The 24,040-nt window shown below is 42.1% G+C and overlaps 3 protein-coding genes across 4 annotated transcripts in view; all 3 read left to right on the forward strand.

Annotated features, from left to right (window-relative positions):
* LOC126567956 (diacylglycerol lipase-beta-like) overlaps positions 1 to 24,040 on the forward strand; it is a 300,577-nt gene that overhangs the window by 263,569 nt on the left and 12,968 nt on the right. Inside the window, exon 1 of one of the 2 annotated variants that reach the window (XM_050224334.1) lies at positions 11,720 to 11,849. The exons of the other annotated variant lie outside the window; for it this stretch is intronic. The gene's annotated coding sequence lies outside the window, so the exon portion shown is untranslated. Of the gene's footprint in view, positions 1 to 11,719; positions 11,850 to 24,040 lie in introns of those variants that run through there. 2 annotated transcript variants of the gene reach the window in all.
* LOC126567939 (peptide transporter family 1-like) overlaps positions 1 to 24,040 on the forward strand; it is a 490,614-nt gene that overhangs the window by 242,368 nt on the left and 224,206 nt on the right. The gene's annotated exons all lie outside the window — the stretch shown is intronic.
* The window catches only part of LOC126568306 (mitogen-activated protein kinase p38b-like), a 643,298-nt gene that overhangs the window by 171,729 nt on the left and 447,529 nt on the right, over positions 1 to 24,040 (forward strand). The gene's annotated exons all lie outside the window — the stretch shown is intronic.

Here is a 24,040-nt window from a genome sequence, read left to right on the forward strand (position 1 = left end):
GATGCACGTGTTCCCCTCGCGACTGAAGTGCCGCTAAATTGGGCACTCCTCTTCCAAGGTCGAAATAGAAAACGTTGCAAAATCTTTGAAGAAAAAAAAAAATGTTAAAATGCGTGTGCGATATTGCAAAAAGGGAAAATGATAATTGTTATTAATCACAATGGGAAGCAGAGGTAGCAGTTTGTAAAAACAAAAAGTAATGTCAACTTTATAGGGAATAACTAGAACGAAAAAAAAACGTAATTCTACTGTAAACACTAGCGAACGGAGAAGGAGAAAACCTAATTGAACATGATAAGGTGATAAGGAGACGTGTCGTGTGCGTGTGTGCGTGTGTGTTGTTCGAACTAGGATAATGAAAACTGGAATCCATTTCTTTCCGTTTTCCCCTCCGGTACTGCAAAATGAAAATGTTACCAGAATGTTCAAGCCCTTTCCTCGGCCGTATGGTAAGGAATTGTACTTTCGCTTTTAACACAAGTCGATCGATCCTTACCCCCTGTGCGTTAGATGGTAAGCTCTGTCTTTCTATCTTTCCCTCTATCAAATGCAGCGTGTTGGAAGATGTTGATGAAGATAATTCCGTACTAGTTCTGTAACTAATAAGAAAAGATAGATGGATGGATGAGAGAAGGCAGGGAATTGTGATGTAAATAATTAGCACTTATGTAAAAAAAGCGGGGTCATTACCATCACTGGACAGCAGCAGCAGTAGCACACACACACACGTGGGATGCAAGATATAATAGCTGTGTAAGTAATAATTGCTCGATGAGAGGCTACATCATCCCAACAAAAACTTCAAACGGGGAACGGAATCGGTCTAGTGCAACAAATAAAGAGTAACGGATTTTCCTAACCCGGCGTGTATGTGTCCGCTGGAATGAAATAGGGACGGTTTGAGGGTGAATATTTATTTTAACTACGAGTTTAAAGAAAGAACGTTAGAGAAAAGGCCTTTTAGTATTTAATTTATTATTTAAGTTTATTTAAGTTATTTAGATTTAAAAAAAAACTTAGCCTTAATTTTATTGTGTTTCATTATGCCCATTTTTCTGAATTAGACAGTTATCTGAAAAAAAATTAAAAATTTGAAATATTTCTAAATTTTCAAAAGCATGGTGCGTGCCTCGACTTCTCCATTTCGATCGATTGGTGAAGTGGTGGCTGAAACAAAGCTTTACTTGGGAGCCATATTTTATATTGAGCTTTTTCGTAAAGCTTTGTAATGAGAAGGTATGAGCAAAACGATATTATAATAATATGTAAATATGACTTTAACAGCAAAAAGGTAGAATGTGGTGGTGAATTTTGACTTTATTTCGTATTTATGCAAAATACGCTTTAGTTCATCTCTCGTTTAAATCTCGCTAGAGCCACTCTCTACCGTGTAAATGGTGCTTAAGCGAAAAAAGCTCTCACAACGCTCTCACTTGCTCTCCGCTGTCAAATGACAGTACGCTTTGCTACGTACGGCCACAGCTTCACACAAACCGAGCGTTGGGAGCGTGTTTTGTACGAGCTTGAACTGCAGTACGGAGATAGACACGCGTGCGAACGGTCACACACGGCACGTGCTGCAAACAGAAACGGTGCACAAACGCGCAACATCCTACGCTCGAGTGAGAAGTGATTGCCGGCATCATTAGCATCAAAAGGTAGGAAAGTTCGATAGCGGAATGTTATTAATGGTTCGTTGCACATCGCCTACCAACTTCGGGGTTTGTTTTATCCTCTACGGTCGTATTCAGCAGTGATGAAAGGATCAGCTGAGAGAGCGTTTGTGTTGGTGCTGTGCAGACAGGCATTGTTTTGACGGTGTACGTTTGTGTGTGTGTGTGTGTTTGGGTGTTTGCCCTAGTTTGTATACATTTTTGGTGGAGCAGGTGCGTGCGAGGCCAATGATGCAATGTTGTTTACGTGCGTGCGGCATACACTAACGCACGCATACAAAGGTACCAAGGATAAGGTAAAGGATGCACGCACACATGCACGGCCTATTGGCGTTCATTTTTTAACAGTCAGGTGTGATTGTTCCTTTGCTATCTTGAAATTAATGCACTTCCGGCAAGAGCAAAAAAGGAAAAACTAACCTAGCAACAGTGCCTTAAAACCAGAACACAATCAAATATTGCTTGTGAAATAATACACGCGCGAACCCGGGCTTGGAACGAAAACAAACTAAATGCATTGCCTGAAAACCGGCTTTGGCGCTTGGTGATGTTGTTCGGCGTCTGTGTAAGTAGGTTGGTAGGCAGGCGCCGCATAACAAACGGTCGCTGCAACGCGTGTGTGCGCGAATCTCCGTGAATGGAAAGATCGGCCGGTCGGGGAATGGCAAACGAGATCACCGGCAGCCACTTTAGTAGCGCCAGTCAAGCAAGAGAGGGAGTGAGAGAGAGATAGTGAAACGATTGTTTACCTGTGGGTTTTTTTTTTTGCATAAACAGGATCACCTTAAGCGTCCTATATAAACACGCATCCTCCCTATTGACAAAATCTGCCAACTAAGACTCTACTAAGGCAAATTTGTATTGAAAAATGCGTTGGTAGTGGTTATTAGGGCAAATTTTGCCAATAGGGCTTTTAAAGGCGCATAAAGCCCTAAAGCATTACTCACAATCTAGTTGGCATTGTGTCGTATTTATTTATGTTTTTAAATAAATGTTAGTGTGTTTCTCTCTCTCTCACTCTCCCACTCCCTCTTCCATTCTCTTTAGGCTGGGATGCTAATCAATGTTACTCTACGCTAGGAAACCCCACAAAACGCATCGCTGTAACGCAGTTGGTAACGCTTCGCGAAACGCCGGCATGATCGTGATCGCGTAAATTCGCTGTTCGGAGTGGGAGGCAATTTACAGTCGTGTACCGAGTGGGGAGCACGAACGCTGGTGCTGTAACTGGCCACCATCCGAGTACGGTTTCGGGGTGCCCAACGGGCTCGACACTGGAAAAGCAGCAGCCACAGAAGTAAAAGTAGTGTAGCGTGCAATAGATGTACTGTGGTGGGCTGGAAAAGTTGTGCACCGAGCAAACGAAAAAGAAAACCGGTACCCGCGAGCTGGTGGGTGAAGAAGGTGGCCAGTGTTTGGTGGTGTGTAATGTGAAGTATAATCCTAAACCAGTGCATAAAGTGCGTGTAATGTTGTGTGTGTTTGTGTGCTTGCGAAAGTGTGAAAAGCGAATGGAAATGGTGGAGAAAAAGGTGCGTGTGTGTGTCTGAAGGAAGTGTGAAGGGAAAGCAAACACAAGAAGTGGTGGGGTCGGGTGAAGGGAGGTGCAAAAAAAAGTGGTGGAAAAGGGGGAGGGTGGAATACCAACCAAGTTGGTAACGGTTGAAGAAATTGGTTTTGTTGAAGCAAAGTGAAAGCAAAAATGATCGGCAATAAGATGCCCGTGTAGAGTTAGATCGCACGTAGAAGCGTAATTTGTGTGGTGCTGCTGCTGCTGCTGCTGCAAAACATTAGCTGCAACAACAACGACAACGACGAGAGAAAGAGTGATAAAGAGAGAGGGAAAGAAAAATCGCATTCGAGAGAGTAAAAGAAAAAGAGAGCAAATAATTGTGCAGGTAAGTCCGTGTATGTAATATGTTGAAGAGAATGAGTCATATGTTGTAAAATTTGTTTGTCAAAATTCATGAAGTCTACTTAACTTAAAATGCAACTTAAAAACCTTTTTGTTATAGTCTCAAACTTTTCGAAACAGTACGAAAGAATTTCGTACTGCTTGAGACAAATCTCTAATCTCTAATCGCTGATGATCAACAGTGTGGCACACAATTGTAGCAACATTGCTGTTTTTTTTCAATCTTCCTGCTCTGGAACATGTACATCAGTACCGCGAATTCATTTTACCACCGAATTGCTTCCGGTTCTCGGTCACAGTTGTGGGAATATTAATGAAAAGGGCAGACAGTCGTTGATGCCGACGTTTTGTACTGAAATATGTCTGGATTTTAAGGTTACAGAAATCCAAAAATTACAAAACAATACAGTGATGCGTTAAAAAAGGTGAATGTAGCCTTAAAGGAAGTGAAGCCTTTGTGAAAAGCTGTAAAAACAATGCTCCAATATTAAGACAATTTAAGCAAAAAAAAAAATGTCTTCATTCAAATGTCTTCGTTTTAAATAACTTTAATATAGTCTAAGAGTAGAATAGAGTAAGTTAATTTATTTATAATTGCAAGGAACACATGGCCTTTTCATTTTTGAACACAAAAAGCTAACCAAAACAAGGACGCTAACTAGTACGTGGACCCAAGAATGCATGACTTAGTTAGTCAAAATAAATCACAGTTGATGATCTTAGAAACATGATAATATCAGAAAATCCTTCAAGAGAGTAATTCTTTTCCATACTAGGCCAAACATCATGTAATTTAAAATGCTTCTGTCTTTTTTGGGGCGGTGCTGTGGTCGGGCGATAACGGTGTCGGTCTTCATACGACAGTTTCGGGTTTCAAATCCCATTCGGATCGTTCCCTTGTAGTGAGAATGACTATCTAACTGCGTAGTGGTATATCAGCAAGTCATTTGATGGCCGGAGTGTGACCTAGAAGTTCGTTAGGCCAGGAAGAATCAGGCAGTTAAAGGGAAGAATAGAATAACACCTGATCTTGTGAAAGTTTAAAATTTGGTAATTTTTTTTGTGAATTTCTTTTTAAATTTACCAGACCATATGGCCATGAGGAAGCAACTTAAAGCTATTATAATTTTAGAACACCAACTAAGACGCTGATCATGACGCTAGCAAGGATATGGACTCACGAATCCATGGTTTAGTTGACCAAAAATAAAACTTAGTTGAAAGAGGTCAAGAGATCAATTATTTTTACTTTGTCTCATACTAATAAAATTGTGACTCAAACCACGTTAGACTAAAAAACACCTTCAATTTTAAACATTTTTGGTAGCTTTTGTGCTTCCATTTGCCAACCTTCCACACAAGTTTATAAGATTATTATTAAGAGTAATTATTTTTCATATTCCATCGTATAATTCTGGTTAATAGTTAGACCATAAGAATGTCCTTAGTTTATTTCTATTTTCTGAGATATTAAAATTTGGACTGCATTTACTTGTCAATCACAATGTGGTATATGCTAGAAACTTATCAAACAAAACTCTGTAGCAAACATTGCAATAGCGTAGTTCGTCGCAAACAACATTGCACCGATCAACTTCCTTGGTAAGGTTTGCAGCCACGCGCGATGATACCCTCGAACTACCGATGTAGTTGTATAAGCTTTATATGCTGAGCAGCTAGCTACTGCTGCGTTCCAGGTGCAGCATGCATCCAAACGCATAACTTGTTTATGGCGCGCTTATGCTGTTTGTGTTCTCTACCATTTTTCAATCCCTCTCTCTCTCTCTCTCTCACTGCTTCTCTCGCTGTGCTTTGATTTCCCTTCCATTTTGTTGTTGTGCTTGCTGTTTTACTTGCCAGAAGCCTGCAAAAAGCTTACTGCCGTACCACCTGAGCACCGTACAGCGGAATGAAATTAGCTGAAACGGGCTGAAGGTAGTCTGGTTTTGAGTTCAATGAATTGTGTGGTTTAGGGTGGAAGTAGCCGGACGAACCGGGGACGTACTGCGGAATGTTCATTTATCCTGCGTATTTGGGGAGCATTTAAAGATTTGTGCTTATAGTTTTGAACTATATAAGAATAAAACGAAAACTGCTTTCGATCACTAGACTAATGAATAAACATTCTTTGCGTTACTGGAGAGAATTTTATTTCTATCCTACGTGCACGATTATTCGCATCAATTTGAAGAACACTGTCCGGCAGAGCGTTTGATTAAGTACTCGTAACATACAATCGTCCAAAGGGTTCCCACACACACACACATATTTGTATGTGCGTACCTTTGACCCACATGATGACGTACGCCTGCCACCTGACAGTAGTGACACATCTCTTACTTGCTGCGCACACATCTAAACGATAATTATCGCCTATAACTCGAGTATTACGGTGGTATGATTGTGCTACTTCCGTATATTACCCACATGCGAAGAATGAAACAATCTCCATCAGTGTTGAGCTCTGGACGCTGGATGCGAAACAGATCGATTACACGGCACGACTGAATCCGAGAACACGAGGACCGAACTGAGATTTGAAGGCTGTAGTACAGCGTAATACATCGAAAGTGTAACACGACAGACTTTATTGACATTTTAGGCAACTAGCAGTGATCGTATGATCGTTACCATCCTTTACATTACCTCTTCCACTGCAGGAGTGGAAGTGGACGTGTACGATAGGATTACATCACCCTGTTGAAGTTGAAGAGCTGACGAGATGAAGCTGTTGAGGCTGGGATGTATTAGTACTGTACACCATTCACTACTACCATTGGAGTACCGCTGCTGGTGCGGTTAGAGGCCAGTCCGAACACTTGAGGACGGGAGTGACGAAGAAACAACAATTTATGTTTCACCAAACGCTTCCGTCCGGAGATGATCGCTGTTAGTCATCGAACAGATTGGTTCGCTTTTGCGAGCAAAACATCAGCCTCGAAAAGCACTAATTGCCATTGCCACGAATAGCACAGCTATGTGTTTTTGTTTGTTTGTTTTATTTTGACTGTTTGAAGAGATCACGGGTTGTAGTTGAACTTGCAGCATCTGCCGAATGTCGCAGTTTTAGCATTGCTTAATAATGCGTATTTTGCTGTACATTAATTCTTTTATATAGCTTATCTACCTTCTAGATTGTTGCTACTTTATCAATGGCTTACTAATCTTATCAAGGTGGACCGCGGTGGCGTTAAGGACAGTTAAGGAAAGTTACGAGCAGGAAATACTCCTTGGATATCCTAAGTAGTGATGGGAACTCCGGAGTGGATTGATGAAACTACTCCGACTCCTACGTGTAAAAACCGGAGATACTCCGGAAAAAATCCAGAGTAATCCGGAGTAACTCCGGAGTTTGCTTCGGATTCAAAATCGAAATGAAATTACTGTCGATGCCGAAATAACTCCGCATTGTAAACAAAACAAAATATTTATTCTGTAACACAAATTTGTTTATTTGTAGTTATCCTTTTTTGTTTGGGGGAATGTGGAATTACTCCAACATCGACAGCGATTTCGATTTTGAATTCGAAGTAAAAACAATTACCGGCAATTGATTCCGCAGAGCACACCAGATTTTTCCGAAGTAACTCCGGTGTTATCTCGGTGTTACTCCGGAGTTACTCCGGAATGCCTCTTAGTATGACTAATCCTAATCCAGAAGAAATGAAGATTTACCCATCACTAATCCTAAGGCATTTAAGCGAACATAGTATTGAAGATTTACTCTTCAAAAATCATGCCCTAATCATGGTCTTGAATCAGTAATATATCAGAAAATCCAAAATTCAATATCCTTTTTGGTCTGAAAGACTTGATAAATATCTGCCTAAAGCCAGAAAATAAAAAAAATTTTACAAATTTGTATAGCAACTGTCCTTGACAGTTTCATGTCTTGTGGTGCTCAAAGTGAGATGACAACACTCTACACAAGTGGCAGTTGCAGCCTAGTGTTGCTGTTCTACGAGCTGATATATGAAAGTAAAATTCCCTAGACAGTGCTCTAGGAGCTCCCTTTTCCAAAATCAAAAAATCCTGCCCCCTGTCTATGGGTAGATAAAACCTTCAGAATATACGATCAGCTTCCAAATTTATTCAACTAATAAAAAAGGGTCGAGTTATTAATATGTATACGAAAAAATGCAAGCATTTCACCATCAAACTCCAGATAAGATAATAGTTTCATCCGCATACTAATCTTTGACTGGATAATAAATAATCCACCCCATTTTTCTGGACTATAATAAATGCACACTTTGAACTCATCCCATCCCATCGACGTAATAATGTGGCGTTATTTTAAGCATGGCCCACGATAAAGCCGATAAAGCCTTATCACAACACCCAGCGGGCCGAAGATCAAGTACAACGATCCGTTTTGCCAGCATCGTGATGATTGGTTATCTTTTTGTCTAATTTATGGTGTCAACCATTTCATCCCTTCCACCGTGTGTTCCCCGGTGGTTGATAACGATAACGAGGCAAAACTAAAAGCTCGGAAGTTTTGTTGGCGCACCATCCCGTAGCGTAGCGGAGTGAATCATGTTTCATTTAATGCTTGGCTTTTTTGTGTGCCACAACCAACGTGTTAGCTTATCTGGCGGACTTCGATCTCTCGGGGGAAGAGTTCATCATCACAGTTCCTTGCGGTAGTCAAAGCTATCAAATTTGCATTGCATTAAGCATACGAATCGAATTGGAAATTATACGCCTTGGTGAGGAATTTTAGATGGGTCGTTGGTTGATAGATTACACTCATCAAGCTGCTGAATATGTCATTAAAAGCACATCAGAACATCTTGTATTTGTTTGCCTCGATCGTTATGATAAATAGTGTGATCTTAATTCAATTTTATAGTAATGATATTATATATTTTTCAAAATAGAGGATATGTTGGATATCCAGTCACAACAGTCATTGTAAGAACAATCGGAAAACCTTGAAAAACAGGAGTGAAAACTCACTGCTAACAACGCTTGTTTTACTATAATTTCGCACAACGTTCTTGAGGATTGAACGCGCAACTGTTGAAATTGAACATCGTCATTATGCTTAACAGCTGCTTAGTTCCATCTCGCATCGTCCTAATCCAATGTTCCGGCAGCCATTCTCCGTATAGCCATTATCTACGTTTGTTTGCTGCAGTAATGGAGTGCGAATGGATGTCTTCCTCCCTCCACAACGCAGTCGGAACTTTGAACACGGTCGAAGGGAACCGAAGAGAGGGCAAAAGCGTTCGTAGCCATGGCATCACATAAATGGCGAAATTCTAGTACTGGAATATGGTGGTGGTGTTCTTCTGGTGCCCACAAAACACCAAACTTGTTTTCCATTTGATCGTGAAGAATGTGCGCGATTGCGCAAACCATTGCCGAACGCCAACTAGCGAATGTTGAAATGCAGCGAATGATTTTAGCGACAACCAGCTTGTGCCAGGGCATCTTGGTGCCAGGAAGGTGGCCAGGAAGTAGCGACGGAAGGTAGCATTTAGTAGGTGGTGGTTGTCTGATGGAAGTTACGGATGACGGCTCAGTCCAGTATGTTTTTCTAGTGTTCTCGTGCCCAATAGTTGCACAGGATATATCGTTGGAGAATAAACGAAACAAACTTTATCTCAGCTTAAAGTATTTCTGATCAGATTTTAGTTTTTCGATCGTATAGTGTGCCTGCCACGAGCAAAGACACAGATTGGTGCATTTATAAGCAACCGCACGTCAAGGTACTGCGGTTTGGTGTTGCGTTTCATTTGTGGTTTGAAGTACAATTCCCTACATCCAGGACCGTTAGGCAAAAAGCATTAATTAGGTAATACTAAACGAAGTAACATGTTTAACATCAGATATGAAATTATTTACTCTCAGACGTGCATGTCCAACTGCAAATTTTTTAAAGTAGACATTACTTCTTAGGACCGCTCGGTTGAGAGCGCGGTGGTAGAGGCGACAGTGACAGTCAATTTTGTAGGACTTACAAATATTTGAGTTTGAATAACTTTCAATTGTGTTAAATCATCCTTACTAGGATTGCTCATTGATTATTTAAAACAGTTTAAGAATGCATAATAGCATAGTTTTACAAAGCTCTGCCTCATATTACTTGTGCCTCACTTCTTACATAAAGAAACGCTACACCACCGTGCAAATACAAAACAAAGCTGAAAAGCTGAAGCAAGCTAAAACCTGATCTAAAAATATGTTGGAAAATCGAATCGACCATCGAAAGGAAAACCTACGCGCTTCAAACCAGTACGCTCTGTTGAATGTCCGGTGAACACGTGCCCACTGCCTAGTTGGAACGGCGCATTTAAGGGTGATGTTTCGTTTTACTATTGCACACAATTTTTCTTTTGCTTTCTTTTCGCTTTAAATTTTTCACGCACTTCGGTCCATTTCCTTTCGCGCCCGTTAACCGAACGTGCAGTCAAGTTTTATGGTTTACGATTGGGGCGCCTGTGGCTTGGTTTTTAAGGCCATTCATTCGTTGTTTATAGTTAAAAGCTTCGAAATGTTTGAGTCAGCAAAGAAATGATCCCTCAATGTCCTTTCAATGGAATATTCAAAGGAAAAAAATTAATATTTTCAAATCGATAGATTTCAAATCGTGTACTTCTTCTTCTAAAGGGTGCTCCCGAAAGTACAAGCACGATTTCTAAATGATTTCTAAAGCTACTAGCTAATGCAAAAACGGTGCTCGTATCCTTACATTTCGCTAAGTCAATGAGGGAAATCGGAAGGTGTGAGTATCGGAGCCGTACGAACCGCCATCCGAAAGTTTCGGGAGGAGTCTAGCATCGAGGATGCGCCGAAAAGTGACCAAAATCCTGGTCCTGTCGATCAACAGTTGGACCGGCAAATAGCAAAAGCGAAAAGGAGTACAAAGCAGACCGTATGCGTTAAATATTGGGCCCGGAAGCTGTACGACAAGCTGCTGTGTCGCCAATCCACTTGCATCGCGATGGACGATAAGTCGTACGTAAATTTTGATCACAAAAATCTTCCGGGTTGTCAATACTACACCGTGCCTGAAAGTCAGGATGTCAAAGATGCCGACAAATGTATCTTTCTCGAAAAATTCGGAAAAAAGGCGATGGTGTGGCAAGTCATTTGCAAATGGGGGATGATGTCCGAACAACGGAGACGATGAGGACACCCGGTAGTGTTTGAATTGACGTTTGCTGCCCATGATACGAAAAACAGTGCTGGTCCAGTGTTGTTTTGGGCTGGATTTGGCCTCTGTTCATTATGCCAAAGAAACGATCGCATGGTGTGAAGAAGGCATGAGGTAACGGTACGTGCCGAAGTAAATGAATCCCCCGAACTGCCCTCAAACCAGATCGATTGAGTTATTTTGGGCCCTAACCAAGGCTCACACTTGAGAAAGCATTTTAAAGCTGCGGAGAACATCGACAGTTTGCAAAAAGCCTGGAAGAAAATCTCGACAATCGTTCGGTACAAGTCTGTGCTGAACCTGATGGGAGACGTTAGATCAAAAGTGCGATCTTTAGCATACGATTGAATTTTTTGTTCTTGGAAAATAGTCCAAAACAAACCACAAACACTGTTTATCAAATAAAAATTCAGGTTCTGGAGCAGGTTTTAATTTTTTGTCTAATTTGTTATTCGCGCTTTACAAGCAACGAGACGGCCAACGAATGCCACTTAGTTGGATAGTCGTTCCTCACTTACTGGGGAACGTTTCCGGATGGCATTTAAATCCCTGTCCATTTTTCCTCGCGTAAGGGATCGATAATCAATGATCTTTTCCCTTCAAATTCGTAGGAAACGTCATTCTTTGCCCTCTAAAATAAGTTAAAATTGGCAAGAAAAGCTTCTTTTGCTCCTTGGCACGAAAAAAAGACATTACCGTCTTTCTAGATTATGTCAGTCTTCTAAAAGTCAGCCCATTGTGAGAAGGAAACAGTTCCGCCGTATGAAAAATTGCCGAAAAGGTCTAGCCACAAACTGCACTTTAGATGTAATAATTGTCTGTAGCCTTTCTCTAGTTTTATAAATGCTTTTAATAGTAAATTTTATTCATTTACCCTCTCTATTTCCTTCCTCGCAGCCTTCCTATGTGCAACACTAACAAACGAAAAACACAACGATCAGCGTGCCGCCGGGAAGAGTGAAATCGGAAGCAGCTGAAGCGATGTGTGCGATGCGTTCGAATAGCGACATCTGTACTAGACGACAAGATCGGTGCACCGCATCCGTAGTGACATTCATTTGACCAGTCTGGTATCTTGCCAGTAAGAAACGTAAAGGTAAGTTTGAAGTTTTTTACCCGTATTGGAACCTGAATCCTCGTTCGAAAGATTTCCATCTACAATTAGTGGTCTGATACCCTCCCATGAGTGAAGCTGGCCATGCCAGCCATGCACCATATGATTTGCAACGATAAGTCATAGTTCACTGCTTATTAGCGATTTCCGCTTGCTGACTGGCATTAGCGTGTTAGGCGCAACAAAAACGCACATTACCTGTTCTATTATTCCCATCGAGGCGGATATTACCTCAGGGTGTTGATATAAGGTTATCGTGTATATGTGTACAAGATTCTATCACGTTTCCCTGGTGCGATGCGCGTAGTTTGAAGAGCAAAACTTTTCGCAATTCCTTGCAATGAAAGCATGCTTTGGATCTCGGAGTAGCGAAGTTGGGCTGGTATTTTTTGGTGCAGTAATTAAATGAAACAAAGTTATGTTCCATCAAGACTTTGCAGGTGTATGACGGCTGTAGAGGAAAAAGAGAGGTGTACAATGATTACGCCAGTTAGACATTGGACCTAGCCCTGTGGACCGAGGCATATCATTTAAGGGTCAGCTTAATAGCGTTGTACATCCCCTTCGGCGACCCTATAGGTCGGATACGGGGGGTGAGGTGGTGGCGAGGTCCTACGAACGAATAATAGCCGCAAACACTAGCGCCAATTTAATGTCATAACGGGTTGATTTGCATTGCCTTCGTTCTTGTTGAACGGCAAGTGGTTGCGGTGGGGTCCTTCTGTGGTTCACCATCGATCGATGGTTAGCTTAATTTGCACACGGTAAGGTTATTCAGTGTCGTACTAGCGCGAGTCATGTTTTGTGGTGATAAACATAGTAACTTCTCTATCATCTCACGATCGAGAATAGAGTGTTCTGCATTCGGTGACGTCGACATTCGGGATAAAACGTCTAAAGATATGAGCTTTATGGGTACTTTACGCTACAATTCCATGTGATGACGTTACATAGTGACTTGAGCAACTTTAAGCATCTTCAAAGAACCCATCATCTGTCTGACGTGTGTACCCCCGTGCTCCCGGACGTGAACTTAATGTCCGCGAGATGAACTTGAAAAAAACCCCCAACAAATTACGTATGGATTAATTGTGCAGTTTCTGATGACTCTTACAATTACTGAGCAATAACCAGACAGCTCTTATGACACCAGCAAACCAGTCATTTCGTTCGATTTAGTATTAAAAGGAATCTATCCTGTTTTAACCTGCTCTATTTTAGATCTATATTTGTATATTTTGGTCTCTCATCGAGTCAAGAAGACTTGAGAGCCAAATAGAGACAATCAAGGTACAGAAACACCTTCGCATCACTCGGGCGGGTGAGTGCTTTGCATTCCGCACTTGTTTGTAAAATGGAAAATTGTTCCCAAACCATCACCATCATCATTGACCATCACTGTCATTTACAGTTGAATGACGGGTTTTGTTTACACTCCGCCACAATCATCCCGTACCTTTTAGTCGCCAGAAGGTAGGCAGGCCGCACGCCAGAGCGCATTTAATAATGCCGGCAATTGCTTTATTAAAATATGCCCATTCCCCGCGACGAGACAAACGATGTGCCCAGATGCGGCGCACGATAAAGTGCATGTTGAGCAATAAATTATCATTGTGTTTTGCTTGGGCTTTGGCGAGCATGGACCGTTCGACCAATTTCCCATGTCAATTGAGTTCATTACGCGGCGTGAGTAGCGTCGCAGAATGACCCGCAGGAAAAAGTGACCAACAGCTTGAAGGTTGCTTGATTGCGGATTTCTCGAAAATTCTTGCCCATATCACCAAACAAAAAGCCCTGGGCGGCAAGCTAAACTTTATATAATTCCCTATTTGGGTGTATGGTTCGATTTCGGGACGTGTTTGACGCGTTTATCTCGGTTTCGATCCGACCTTTATCCAGCTGCGGGCTCGCAAACCGTAACGGCACCATTATCGAAGCGTCATTGTTCGGATTGATAATGCGCCCGGTCGCTGATTTGGTGTGTCCGTGTAGCATTTTCCTTGATTCGCTCGTGTGACGTAGAGCTGTACGGGTAAGATTAGAGCCGTGGCAACAGCTTGGACATTCAGACTTCTTTTTTCTAGTTTTATTTATTAGATTTACAGTACGCTACAGCTAGAATGCGTGAGGGATTCTTTGTAAAAATCCGTCTGTAGCCAAATTGGTTAACTATCCCGGAAACCCGGAAATTCTTCAGGGACCTCCATTGCCGTCTGCTTTGTCTCTTTGGCAAAATTCTTGCACACTGGCGAACGGGCACGCATTCAACCGAACGCTACGCGACATTAAATTCAGATCATGCAGCACCTTACTTCGTGCACAGTACTGTAAATTAAGGCTAGTACGTGCGTGCATAACTCTCGGCCAGATTGAATACGTTTGGGGACCACCGTCATCGCCCAGCTCGCTGACGACACCTATCGATACTCCGATAGTGGATCGGCTAGTGTGCTGTGGTTTTTGGTTTTCGTACACACAAACCCATCACCCAGCGAGACTTCCGGCCCACTAGTCCCGTTAGTGTAACGTGCGTTGCTACCGGGGACGTGCGACAGGTCAGTTATTTTGCTATCACGTGGACGATGAGGAAACCTGCGTCACAGTCTAGCGATCGGTAGCACTATGGGATGTGCTGGAGTGAACTGTGGTCTAAACAATCTTCTCGGTGCCTTTTTATTTGTATCTAAAGAGGTGAGAAGTTTTTAGTTTTTGGTCATGTCTTTAATACAGATTTCAGCCTTAAGCATCAAGATTTCGCTTCAATCTACTTAGCTAGTGCTTATTCACATCACGTAGCTGGATAGGTTGTTCTCACTACGGAGGAAGAGTCTGGGTCCTGTCGTGAGAAGAAAGGTGACGCTATTAATCCACATGTGCTTTAGTGTACAAGAATTATCTGAAGATTATTCAATAAATTTTGCATCATAATATTGGCTATGAAACTATTGGTCCTCTCTTCAGACGGCAGGACTGGTATCCGAACCCCATCCGGGCCGTTCCTTCGTAGTGAGGACTGACTATCGAACTCTGTCTAACTAGCCAGTCTAGGATTGACAAGAATTGGCAATCCAAGCTATCCAAGCTAAAGCCAAGTCTCGTAAGCTATTAGATGGACCGGCATGACCTAGCATTACTGTAAGCCAAGCCAGCAGAAGAAGTATTGATTGGAATGACGAAATACACTTTTCTTACTTATTATTGTCTTAAATTTCATACTCCAATAAATGAAATATTAACTTCGATAAGCAAGTCTAGCTCTTAACTTAACTCTCAATTTTATTCTACATCTATTGGTCATCGTATAATTTAAAAAATACATGTCACAAAATCCTTATTTATTATGTTTTGATGTTCCACTAAAAATTGGATAACTTATTCAATTTTGATGCTTCGTATCTCGGTTTTTTACCACCTTCGCACCAATAGTGCGAACGCTATCGTGCGCGAACGTGTGTGGATGTGGGAACTCGGTCCACATCGATTGGCGCTACGTTCGACTCCCGGTGCCGGTTGATTGATTGGAGCGTCTCGAGAATTTCGCAGCCGTTGGCAAATGATTAACGTCTGGAGCAGCATCGGACGGTGGTGGTTACGTGGTGTGTGGTTTGCAAGTAAGCAAACCCCCTCACGCTTCAATTGAGCGCCGGAAATCGATGCTCACCGTAGCGAGCCCAACAGTCGTATTTCTTCCGGGGTAATTTGCACAATTATTGGCCAAAGGGGTTACACTTCCCCGTTCCCCCAGAGGTGGAGAGAGAGAGAAAGAGAAAGAACTCTTTGCGTGATGTTAAATTTAGCAACAAAAAAATAAACCCCGTCAGCTGCAAAGTGGCCGTTGGTTGTTCTACCGCACTTTACTAAATAATGACATTTGACAGCCGGTGTTGGAATGTGGAAGCGGACAGACGGCAGACTGAAATTGAAACTTCATTGACCGAGCGAAATGCTCACGAGAAATCCAAAAAGGGGAAAAAAAGCAAAACCGAAAAAAAAGGTCGGCAGCAAAACATAAAATCGACAAACAGGCGAAACGGACGAAGCTGAACATCGCTAGGCGTCACTACGATTGACCTTGACCAAAGTGCTCAACCGGCTGGATAGATTGGCAGGCCGCGGGGGATGATCGAAGCGCGGCGGGTTTTGTGTGAGTGTTGAAATTTTTGTAAACGTTTGTTGCTCAAGCAAACACATGAACCGCGCACAGCACCGGCCCGTACTACTGTTGCGGCACCGAGCCCTTCGTCAGTTGTACGCCGTTGTGGTACAACGATTTTTCTACTAATCTCTCCACCGTTCGTACCGGACTGACACGGACTTCTATTTTTGTGGTGCAAGTAGCCAACTTAACGTGTCACTGTTCTCTCCGGAAGCCGAGCGACACAGAGATACGCACCTCTCTAATTCCATTCGATAACCGCTGATAACCGATTGGCGATGGCGAGTGTACGGAAGGCAGAAATCCTACAAATCTGTTCGATAAATATACAACCAAAGCAAATACAGTTTCAAGGCGAAGTCGCATGCCGAACACGCTCACTGAATGTATGGCTAGGTTTTAAAGTTATGGGCCCCGTCTTTGAAGGTGTTTAATTTTGTTGCTAATTAATTTACTGTCAACTACAGATAGAGCGAACGCGTTAAGGTGTAATGTTTCACCTTTTCTGCTTCCTGTTTTTGAAAAATAGCAGGTTTTTTTTAAATTTAAGTACAAAATAACTATTTGTACATTTTCCACGATATCAATAAAATCAATTTTTGGAATGGTCTTTGGATCTTTTGAACTCAATCTAGATGGTAGTCTAATTTGTGATTCATTTTCGTTCTTTTGCGAGTCCTAGAATTCTCATACCCGATCCTGGGCTAGGCAGCACAAACTAAAGTTTATTTTAGTCATTGATAAACCCCCGTTCGGAATTTACTAGCTCGTAGAGCGAGCATTAGAATAGCTAAAATAATGTAAAATTCAATATGTACAATATTTTGCAACCAGATCACACCATTTTAAATCGATGCTTCAATTAAGTTGGAAAATATTGTGCGTATTTAATTCTGCATTATTTTAGCTATTCTAATGCCTGTTAGCCGGGGCGGTCGAATGGTGTGGCGACAGCGGCTCCGGTCTTCGCACGGTAGGACGGTGGTTCAAGTACTATCCGGACCTTTTTTCGATAGTGAGGAATTTATGGTACTGAGTAAGCCATTTAACGTAAGCATGTTCTATATAACGGATGGAAAAACTTGTATGAGAAATCCCTACTTACTCACGTTTTGAGTTTCGTGAACAATTTAATGGCTTAGCTGTTTGAAATTTCCCACTGTATTATCGATAGCGTTAATTTAAACCTCTGAAGTACTCAAAAATACTTCGCTCTAAACTTTTAATTACGTATACAACGAATCAAAATAATGTTGTTAAGCATAGAAAAACGTTATTTTATTAGTTGTAAATTTGCATTTCACTTCACTCGATATTCAACAAAAATCCATTCAAAATAACGGTTTTCTAGCAGCGAAAATGAGTTCTCCTCTGAGTGAGTTTGAATTATGGCGCGAAAACCTCAATTTTCAATTGATTCAAAACACACAAACGAATCATGATGTCAGCCGGCGAGCAACCAGAGGATGAATTGTTGAAGCAGTAAGCTTCTGCCTCCAAATAGGGGAAGACCAATGGTGCGAGTTTTGGTTGAAGCACCATCATCACTCATCGAAACTAGCCTGCCCATCTGAATCGACTCTCTTCGTACCTGGGGAACGCGCACGGCGAGCACTTTATGTTGCTCAGTCCTCGTGTGCGCTTCATACTCGATGTTGTTCTTTTACCCTTTCCATGCTGACCTTGCTCCCATCTTTGCAATCTGCAAGCGTAATTGTGTTTGGAAGTAATGACGCATCCTTCGGCAAGCATCCAACGAAGGGATCATCTACTAGTCGGCAGTAGACCGGCTCGTTTCAGCGATAGAAGCGACGCTAGTTACTCTAGAATTGTCACACGTTTGTCCATAACCTGTTGACGATCTCGGACCCTGCTGGTTGGCATGTCTAACACACCTTCAATCCCCCCGCACCCTCTTTGGACACCTCTGACCTAGAAGAACGTCTCAGATCAGAAGCAAAAGTAGGTTTCCCTTCGTTGGACCTGCGAGCGCGCGCCTGCCACACGCGGTATGGCCGCGCAAATCTCGTGCAGTGGAGTACCCTGACCCAATGAGCGATCTCTCGTAACTTGTTTGACGTCTTTTGCAACAGCCTGCAACAGTCTGGTGGTGGTGTGCACTGTGTTGTCCCTCATCATTACGGTCTTTGCGAGGTACACGGTGTCATTGCAAGCCCTACTCATTCGCCTAATGTGTGTATGTGTGTCTGCATTTACCAGTGCCCCGAACCGCCGAACCTTAAGCTCGGAAGGTGTCCGCGAATCTGGCCCCACAACATTCATCTTCCTCGTCTAATTGCGTTTTTTTTTGTGCTACTATTTCTCCAAGCCTAAACTCTGTAATCCGACACAAGATTGTCGGCTAATTTGCAGATGTGTGTGCAGCCCGGTGGAACTAATGCACGATGACTTACCGATTTCGGTCGCGCGTCATCTTATGGCTCGGCATTTGTTGTGCATGCCGGGCGTTTCCCGGGAATTGTTGCCCTTGCGAGGGCAGCTTTCGAAGATTCTTCTTCACAATCTTCCACAAGGCACACGTACAAACACCGCTGAGACACGTTTCCCGGCCGAGGCAACGCCCGACCGTGCGGATTGACGTCAAACGTGGGCAAATTTGCTTTCGCATGCGGCACACATGGGTCCCCTCTCCCATCCCCGGGTACGGTGGGCGCGGAAGTGGCAAAGTCGAACTATTCGTGTGGCATGCCAAGATGGACGTGCCCTCATCTTTGCCATCTTTGCTGTGAGCGTCTTCCGTTTGGTGTGATTTGGTTTTTTTTGCTAGAGCTTCACCTGCAGCAAGCTTGATAGTGCGGATTGTTGTGGGCAGCATACGTTCAAGCACTGGAAGTTGTTGGCAAGATTGGTGATTTGATTAGTTTATGGAAATATAGTTTCTTCACATTCTCGGGATGTTTTGTTTTGCGAATTTTATTCTGTTTTTAAATCATACACTGCATTCTGTATTAAAGTTAAAGTCAAACTAAGACGTAATCTGCTTATTCTTATTATTCTTCCTCTTCTTCTTGGCTTAACGACCTACTAGGTCTCGCCTGCCATCTAATGGCTTACGAGACTTCTTAGACTAAAGACCTCTTAGACTTAAGCCACCGTACAGCAAGACGTATGCTGATCTAGATGTCTATATGTTGTCCTCACGCTGTCACGCTCACTGTCCAACGCTCTCAGAAAAACGAACTAAGCAAAAGGAATTATTATGTCATTCATTTAGAATTCGGTCACTCATCACGGGCTGCAAAACGGAGATTTTTATCGTAGAAATATAAATTCAACATCAAACGAAAGGTTTTTTTTTATTGTTCTTTCATCACAAAATTCAAGAAAAATATATTTGTTTATGTGCAGATAAATTTGATAATTTTTCTTTTGATACCTCTCATAAGCTACCGCACAACTAGTTTATCACCTCCAGTAGCTGTTTTTCCAGTAGCATAATAGTATGCGTGTTGGGCAGTTGGCAAATCTGACCAGAGCTTAATCCAGACCAGAGGCAAATCTGACCAGAGAGCCTTTAAGAGCTTTGATAAAAAGCAATACACACTTTTCCAGGCACTGATCTTCATAACTTGTCGGGTTAATAGATTGATTTGTTATAAAAACCCGTGTTTTGTGCCTACAGCTCGGATGGCTTGCCATACCATGAGTTTGCGGGCAAATTTGTCAGCAAAAACGAAGTTATATTTGTTGGGAACATCGTCCCACGCTCTTGAACGATGTTCCTGAACAATGATTTTGTTCAACCTTTGTAGCCATGCTTTGACGTTTCCGAAACCATCTCAAATCGTATTCAACAGTAAAGGACGCTATTTTAAGGAATTTTGCTATTTTTCTCACGGACTTTTTTAAATTTTCTAGCTTGGTGTGCACAATTAATTGTCTACGTTGCAGCTCGATCGTTGATAATAACTGAAACAAGCAAGATCATGCCAAAACAACTCCATAAGAGGAAAGAGTGCTCCAATACCTACTCATGGGTGTCAAAAAATTCCATTTAGCACGACTGGAGACTCTACAAGACATAACATAGAGTGACCAAATTCTAAATAAACAGTACTTTAGCTGTCAACGCATAACCAGACTATCTGTAAAAGACAAGTTCTTAAGTTGCTACACAATAATACTCGCAGTTGAAACGATCAGAAATTGTAAATGAATTTATTTCCTATCTGGGAATAACCCAGAGCGAAATCGTGGGAATCCTGACGAAAAGAGAATTCAATTAAACGGTGTTGTGCTGATGCAATGAATCATGTGTCCTATTTTCGCTGAAACAACACCCAAGAACAACCGCTTCTCACATTATACAATCAAAATCGTCCGGCGACACGTGTGGAACTGTCTCGTATAGTAATATCACCCACCCATATTGCGCCCGAATCGTGTAATATTTATTGCCCCATGAATAAAGCCAACCGAGTGATTTATTTTCATTTACATTTGCCCCAATCCCCCAGTCTGGTTTGGTGTCGAGTCGTGAGGGAAAATTTTCCAAAGAACGCTGTAACCGTATTAGAACACGCACAACGATTTCTAGTGAAACAATACCTTTTTTTTACTGCTATTAAGGTGCGTGTAGGCGTTTAAAGCTCGATCCGTAACACAAGACGCGCTACAACGGTTACGAACCCGATCGAAAGCATGATCGAATCGACAAACTTCGCCCAGCTTCCGGGCGGCGTTGATGAATATTCAATGTACTTCTGGTGAGCTTAAGTGATACGTCTGGGCAGTCCCGTACTTAGGTTATTGGTTGGGGTTTTTTGCTGCTGCTGCTCGCAAATAAGCGTCACAAGATACGGGCTTGAGTCAGTGCTGTCAGTAAACGATACCCTTGAATGATGGGGGTGCTAAACAGTTGACCGGATTTTAGTTTTGCATCCTTAAAAGCTTTTGCCTTAATAGTATTAGTTTCTGCTCCTTGATTGCTTACAAAATGGAGTTTGAACACAATTTGGATTTCAAATTGCTTTTAATAGTGTATTTCTAGATTTTTGAAGCTTTTTAAAGGTGAAAAATTAGTACAAAATGGCCCAGAAACACATTTTTTCTGTGAAACTTATACTTCAGTGCTTGGGCAAGCGCATCCTTATGGTACTCCACTCCGATGCTCCTCCTTTGTATCATAATCATATTCATATTGCAGATCATCATATTGCAGAAGATCCTCTTCTACTTTCTTTGAAAATGCCTAAACATTTGTATTGTCCTATACAGAGTAGAATGTCGCAATGATTAAAAAAAAACTAGAAGAACAAATATTTTCTTACGATCTGTCTCCTTCCGTGAACTCTTGAGCACATATAATGGGTTCAGGGATGAGGTAGATCTGACCAATAGAGAATGTTAAATGGCAAATAGCAGTCTCGAAAACTGAGAGATTGAGAGCCTTAGAGATCTTCATCAACAGTCCGGATGGGATTTGAACTTCAGCCCTGCGCCGCTGTCTCCTCTGCCACCAGACTGCGCAGGAACCAGGGCGTTGAAGATCTTTAACCTATTACGATTGTTTGGTATCATTCGCATAGCATCACTACGCAACCATCGTTACGTTTATTTGCTGTAGAAGTTTCGTCATTTTACCAGACAAAAACAGAAATAGTCTTTTGAAGTTTGAATATCATGTGTGCACTTGAGATAGCCGCAAAATGGCCGAAATGAACCGATTTTTCATAGAAAAACGAAGTTTAATTGTTGAACTAAAAATTAAAAAAAATGACATTATTTTAATTACATTTCATAGTCACAAAAACTGTTCTCGTCGCATTGTATGCATGGTCAGCTACTTGCTTGCTGCTTGCTTTTTGCTACCCTTTATTGCGAGTAAATGAAGCAAAACTAATTTTCATCCGTCTGAACCAGGCCGCGTCTATCAAGCGGCCTTTACGTACCGACTAAAATGGCTTCTGATTGGTGAGCCACCCAAATGGTCGTACGACGCCGGGTAAATTGTTGGATAAGAAACTCGTTGCACTTTGCCTTTTAACCAGTGGCACCTTATCTTGGTACTCCTCCCAAAAATCCCATCCCCTTGACGCTGAAAACCGGTGCTCATGACTAGCATTTTGATGCTTCCAGCTCAGTATGCTCGTAAAGTTCACTGCTTTCGAATTGGATAATTTGCGGCCACGATTGGTCGGCAAACTTTTTTTTTTTATCGTTTGCCTTACTTAATCTGCCTTAGATTCGCGCGTGACACAGCCGTGTACGTGGCATAAATCCAGCAAAAACGGACAGCAGCACGCTTCGAATTGTTCCCATTTTTTGTTGTTGGCGGGACTCTCGCTGACGACGACACACTAACGCAGATGAATGTTTGACCCGCGGCCGAGGTTAACGATGAACTGGTTGCGATGTCTTAGGTAGATCTGTATAACAAGTAACGTTTCCTAGAAGCATTAGGGGCGAAAATAATTTACAGAAGAAAAAAAGATTTTTTTATGTTGCTTCGTACAGATGGGCAACCTCACAAGGGAGGGGAATATACAAAGTTTCAAACTGGCCTCAAACTGTGGGTTGGAAATAGGATGCTGGAGGCGGGCTTGTTGAGAGGGTCAATCTACAGCATTGTTTTAATTAAGTGGTTCTCGGAAAGTTAAGCGCGTTGCCTCTAAATTTGGACGGCGTAAACTTTTTTGTCGCTATAATAAGACACACGATGGACATAACATTTCGGCTCGGCTTTATAATTAGTGCAGGTGATGACGCCAATTAGACATCGTTTAGTTTTGTAAACACTGGATGCGATCGTGCAGGGAACGCTTATTTTGAATTCGTAGTACATTAGTCGCCATTTGGATCGTGACTGACGGCAAGCTACTCACCATAAATGAGTCATGTTTGAGCCATTTGATAGAACTAGGCACTGTTCAGGCTTTCTTGGTATTGCTTAAGGTAAAGTTGACAATTTACTTGTATAATTAAACATTTGTAAGTAGCAGAATCAGTAATTGCAGCACAGTCAAGTTTCTGGCAGCTTTTACTTCTGGATTGGCCTAAGGAAGGGACAAAGGTATTTTGCTGCCTGAGGCTTATCGTGGCCATGATAGAAAACGGCTCGAAAACAGAGCATCAGTTGACAACGACGATTTAGATGTGGTACAGGAGAACGAAACAACGTAAGCAGTGAAATCCAGGCAAAAAATCTAGAAATAGGTTTAAGAAATCGGGCTCCAGAAACTCCGGCGATCCTCAAGACTCCAGCAAGCCTCCAGTCCTCCTGAAGCGGACCTTCCTATAAGCGGATGGATGGATGGGCCCTGGCTTCTGCCTCGAATAAATATTGAAAAGTTTTATCCAAGCTGTTTGGTAAATAGCATGAGACGCTATCATTACACTCTGAATCTGAAGCTTGTAAGCGCCGTTGCGCTCAAGAACACAATTTTTGTAAACAACTCTCTGTTTCAACAGTTGTTGTTACATCTCGGAAACGATGTTATTTCCCATCAGTGTAAAAAACATGCTAAACTAAATTTAAAACAGAGCTTTTGCTTTACAAACAAATGTGCAGAAATAAGAAAAAATCGAATCAAAACAACGTCTTGCTTTTGCGATACACGTGCTCCTAAGCATACACATTCAAGGTGTTCTTTAGACCCTTTGCAAAATATTATTTTTATTATTTATTACCATTACAAAATAGTTTTAAAATTTTCCACTCACAGAGCCTTGTTGCAGCCCTGACTCACCAGATCAAACGCGACCACATCACCGTTTCATTCGTTGCGCAAACCCGGGGACCTTGCGTTAAGACCACATTGAACTTTTTGTACCGCACTCTAGCAAGTAAAGTGAAGGACAGGGCGGACCGATTTCCTTCTGACAATAAAATTTCAACAATTATTGAACGAAGCATCGCGATTGCTGGACGATGCTAATGGTATGATTTGTGAACGTACTCGCAAACGACGATCGGACGCTGGAGGCACTTGCGAAGTGCCGTGTGATCACGCGCCATTGGCTCTTCATGTCATATCTTTCCGCTTGTTCATGGGCA

This window comes from Anopheles maculipalpis, chromosome 2RL (assembly GCF_943734695.1).
Source record: "Anopheles maculipalpis chromosome 2RL, idAnoMacuDA_375_x, whole genome shotgun sequence".
Lineage (NCBI taxonomy): Eukaryota > Metazoa > Arthropoda > Insecta > Diptera > Culicidae > Anopheles > Anopheles maculipalpis.